Here is a 5,642-nt window from a genome sequence, read left to right on the forward strand (position 1 = left end):
TCAAACGTCTTACAAGCACATCTTACGTCCATCGTTTTTTGGTGCATATGGCATGTTTGGCCTCAAGTGATTCTTCAGACATTGCATTGCATTTGCAGTTTTTTTATTTTTATTTCTTTGCATATTTGTTCCAATCTATCCACTTATTTATCTATCCAAACTTATCAACTATCTTCCAAACGTACGACAGAAGATCTGTCCAGTATCCACATCGGCGCATTTCCTGCAAATATACCTCCACCATCCCCCACAGTTTACGGACTCCTTGAAACAGAAGAGCGGGAAATGAAAAGTGGTGGTGTTATCATTCAAACGATGCAACTTGTGATCTGACCTGCCCTCTGGCAGAGGATATGATCCTAACATCTTGCCATTGTTTCCTGCATAACTTCCTGGCAATCCCACCAATACTTTCCATCCCCAATTGATACAGTTATTTGCCAAGACTTGATCTGTTGCAGAACTCTGCGTCTATGTACACCTCACCCTCTTGATTTGTCAGCATTCCGTGAGCGATTTTGAACTGTCCAATGATTGTAGAGAAGAGGTGCTTTAGGAGGTGTACCGAACCTTGGGTCTGTAGAATAGAGTGGATTTGCATTGCTTCACTAGTCTGCCGCACAGATGATGTGGAAACACCTCTTTGGAAATACCGGGCATTGCTCACTCATTCACTCACTATGGCACCTTCTTAGCATTTTCCATAAATCTGTGTAATCGGCCATTCATGAAGTGTGGATTCTGGCCTACATGTGCACCACAAATCATGCAAGTGTATGTCACACTGCATTTTCATCTCTTCCTTATGCAATACCCGTCAGTTCAGAACAGACGTCAATGACGAGGTGTGATGACCATCAACGTGTTGGTAGTGCTATTCTTTACATTCACTCTACCCTCAATCGTTCTATACCTTCTCTTCTGCGCGTCAGTGGTATAATTTCTGCCATTGTACCCATCGCTTTGGCGCACATGTCATTCCTCCTCAAACTCTGGGCTCCTCGCAATACCTAGCGTGTGTTTACATGCGTCGAGGAAACAAAGACACACACACGACTTGCCAGCCCGAGAGATCCACCAAGCAATCGTAGCAACTACCTCACTGGGAGACCGTTTTAGCTGAGGTTAAAGGAGTGTAGTGTGGTGGAATTGCCCACACTGCACTTTTACCGAGATGAATGAGGCACCTCACTTGGCATCAGACTTCAACCCGACACTTTTACATTTGCTCTCGAAGCTTGAATGCAGACAGGCTATATAAGGATCTTTAACCGTAAAAGCAAAATCGACCTCCACTTCAACAAAGACCTTAAATACTGTGAGGAGATCACAAGACACATCGCCTCAATTATTTGTGGCCATTGGAAACAGCAGGACAACTTGCAGTGTAATGAAATTTTTACATAGCAAAGTAGACACTGAGTGCTCCCTGAAATCTAACACAACTCAGCTAAAGCAGGGAATCCTGTAAAGTGGGAAAAAAGCACAAATGTCTACAGATGAGTTTTATTACAGATGAGAATTTGCGAGGTACAAGTGTTACATGGTAGCCTTACAGCGGTGTCTTGTTTTTGAAGGCGTGGAAGGACGCGATTTCGCGACTAACGAATTGATTACAAATTCAGCCATCACCGACATCCCTCGTGGTAGTACTAGGTTGCAGATTTGGGCAAATCACTGCAAACAAGCAATTGTTCCATTACTGCTCAGTCCAGGGAATGCGTTAGTCCACCTTCATTCCCATAATCATTTCCACTTTGACTTTTCCAGAATAAAACATACATGTTGCATTTGTCATGCTCACTTCATTTCTGTCTTTTCTGTTGTACTACTATTGGTCTTGAATTAACGCAAACTTTTGGACAACCAGCAGCCCCATCCACTTCAAGACGAACAGACATCAACGTGTTCTGTTCTGCCTTCTACAAGTTATGCAAAACTGAGACTATTTCACCCTCCAGCCTGAATGTCTGGCTCTCAAGTACAACGGATGGAAACTTAAGTGTGGTTGGATGAGTGCGTAAGGCTCACTTCAACGCAAATTTCGTGCCTCCTTCTAACGCGTTTCAGGGGAAGTGGGACGAAGTCCATTGGCATTAAATCATCCACGTTTGCGTCACCTCCCTCTGCAAATTTGACAGAAAGCTTTACTGTTTTGAGATGGACGATGTTTGAACCCACTAATATTAAGAAAAAGCAATGGTGATCTCCACTATTACTAGCCAGCACACACCTCGGTTTTGTTAACAGAGTCAGGGGTTATGTAGATATTCATTTTGGAGAGGCATTTCAGTGGGGAATTAAGGAAATCCCTTGTTGTCAGCTCCATTGCATTTCCCCGTTTGCCCACTCCTAACCAATTGCTGCTTCAACTACTAAGGCAAAAATTCTTTCGCATTCCACCACTTTCTTCTCCTAAAAACACACCAAATCTCCATACATACGTTCGATCATCTCTGACAGCCGACTTAACCAAATCCTTGATGATTAGGTAGCTCAACACGAAGCACAGTGTTTCAGTAGCCCCTGCTAAAGTGAGTGACCACAGCTGTGTGGGTTCGGCTCACAATCCTTCTTCCTTTGAAGACAGTCATATCACAGATTCCAGTTTCAGCGGTCCGTCAGTATACAAAGTAGAAACTTCCATCCCGTACGACGCGAAGTGATTCGTCCAGCCTTAACTTGTTCTGCGATGTCCCTTTCATTAGGGAGAATTGCGTCCTTGTGTTATAAACGCAGTTATCATAACTGAGTAATCCATTTATCATCACCAAATATGTAACAAGCAATTAATTGCAGGAACTATTCTTTTCTATCTCTTCTTTCGACATGCACAATAGGTTTTAAGGAGTGTGGGGTGGTAACTTGGACACCCAGTCTCTCTACCAATGGACAAACCACACAGGTGGGGACACAAACGTGAACCGCCAGGAGGGAAGGATCAAATATATTAAGTTGTCATGCGTAATGAAGTAAAGTAAATTAAGTGTTGCCCTAATTAATGCAATCACATTCACTTTTGGCAATCTTTACCTCTCTCGCTATGAAGCAGCATTCAAAGCCCACATTTTCACTGGTCAAACTCGAAAGAGAGAAGTTGACCGATTGATGCCGATGCTTCGCCGATAAAAGCACTTAGAAAGCTAGTTTGAGTGGGCTGCATCTATTTGTATTCCCGCATCACGCATAGACACATCGTCTGGTAGTCTTTGGATGGACGACTTTCTACTTATCTTGGGTGAATTGATGGGGTAAGTAGGTACCACATGATTATCTTATCTCCACATACAAGTTGGGCGTGTAACTCACGCCTTTTGCAGGATTAACTAGAAAGCGTGTTGACCAACCCATCCAGTCAATCAGTTGTGATGTGGGGCTTTTTGGGATATCAAAGGAACAAAATATGGTGTCAAATGATGTTGTTAACTCTACTGAGATAGGTGAGAAGCGATTATTGCTAGACTATTACATGAAGCCTGTATCGACTCCATCAGTAGTGCAGATAACCTATTTGATAGAAGCCATTCCGAGGCAAAGTGCTCCTCACACCCCAGACGTAAGTTAATTCCACCCTCTGCTGTCCTGTCTCATGCTGGTGGGGTGCGTGCCAACATTGATGCCAACTCTGCTAACCTGAATAGACCCAGGTGAGTGGAATTGCATCCACTCCTCCAAACTCAACCACAGATTTGATGTGCAGTGCAAACTCTACTGCATTTGTCAGGTTTACGTTCACCAAAAATCACGGACTAGCATAAATCCTAGGGCATATGAAGCATTTTTTGGCTGATTCGAATTTTGTGGTTGGTCCAGTTCTACGAGTTGGCATGTGACACTTCAAGCATTTTCTTGCTTGCAACACTGTTAATCTGCCTGATTCTAGAACCTGCGCGTTGTAGCAGCAGAAAGTGACGATGCTCCACAATTCACTTTCCATCATTAAAAACACTGGCGGGATGGAGAGGAGTTGATTGCCGGCTTGTCCTTCCTCTGTCTCACTCTTCAACTATCCTGAATACGCATTCATCGGATCATTAATACTAATCACATAATTGTTCTTTATAAAGGTCTTTTTCATTGTTTAATAGCCTAGATGCATTGCATGGTTTCTGGGCTATTGTCGATGACTGCAGAGTGTTAGTAGGCTCTCATGCCTACTTCACACAGTGCTACCATTCAGGCTACTGCAGTCGCTGCTGCAGGACGTGCTACAAGACCACAATGTTTGCCCTTCTACTTCGCCTGCACTAGGATGCATGCTCGGAACTTTGAAGGGAAATGCAGGCGCCTCCTTGAACAAAGCATGCTCAGTTAATTCGCACAGGAGGGCGCAGAGAACGCATCAACCGCACATTTCCACGATGATACAAACTGCCGGCTTCTTCTCCTTGTGGATCTGACAACCGCGTTGTTGAAAGGAGGCTTTCTCAATGGAAGGACGCTGACAGTGTTGTGTCTCCGTGGGGCGCACCCATTCTTAGCTACACTGGTACCACGTTCATTATCTGCAACAACTGAAACCGTAGGAGCTGAGACTGCTACACTGATGTTTGTAACGAGTTCACGGTGTTCCATTGGATAAAATTAAGCAGTTTTGCGCGAAATTTGGTAGAAGAGATGGCAGAAGAAAACAGGCACCACCTAACTAAAGTGTCAACTGCTACAATCAGTCGTGAGGGGACAACCTTAACGTCACAGAATGTTTAGCATTAGGAGCAGTCGTGGTGATGAAATGCTTGTGGCATGGAGGAAGGAAAAAGGTACGGTTTCTGCAGAATCCCAAGCATCTTAGAAGAAACCAACCTTCACGCATCTGTCCCAACAAAAGTGAGTGAATTTCTTTTCTTGCTCTAATCTTACCCGGCCTATGATCTCGAAACAAGCCCAATAATGTGGGGTACATTTGGGCAAATATTTGAACTTTCAGCCGTCTCACTCACCACACATGCAAACGTTATCAATTCCCTCTGAAATCCAAACAAAACTAAGGCTTTTTAATCTTCTAATATCATTGTCTGCCTCACCTGTAGAATGAATGTGAAAATTGCCTTAAATGAATGCGTGGATGGGGCAGTCTGCAAAGCAATTGTCATGTCAGTATCCCACGTGCTTCGGAGGAATTTGTAGACAATGCAGTTATCCGTGCTTATTTCAATATCCTCAGATCCACAGATCTAAAGAAGTTATCTGCCTACTCAAAGTGGAATGGTCTTGATCCATTTAGTGTCGTAAATTAGAAATGGTTATCCCCATGCTGACCATCTAACACACACCCCAATCTTGCTTACAAAATCGACGGTTGGGTAAAGATGTGGCTTTCAAGGGGCCCTTAACCTGGCACGCCTCATCAAACACCTTCAAAGCATCACAAATACTGACATGATGCTATCACAATTGCTGGGAGTTGGCAAGAACCCAGTGGGTACCTTTGGAACAACTACCACTTCAAGAAATATCCAAATCATTGAGTCTTCTTCATTTCCCTCTCAAGCAGTGTTAAATCAAATTTGCCTTCAAACACCTGGTCAAGTGGATCAAACTCCTGCAGTTCAAATAGGGTTAGTCTGATTTGAAGGTGTTCGGTGGTGCTGCGGAACTGAACAGGACGCTGTAATGGGCCAGTGTTATTTTTGGCACACATT

This window comes from Echinococcus granulosus (genome assembly GCF_000524195.1).
Source record: "Echinococcus granulosus chromosome Unknown EG_S00092, whole genome shotgun sequence".
NCBI lineage: Eukaryota > Metazoa > Platyhelminthes > Cestoda > Cyclophyllidea > Taeniidae > Echinococcus > Echinococcus granulosus.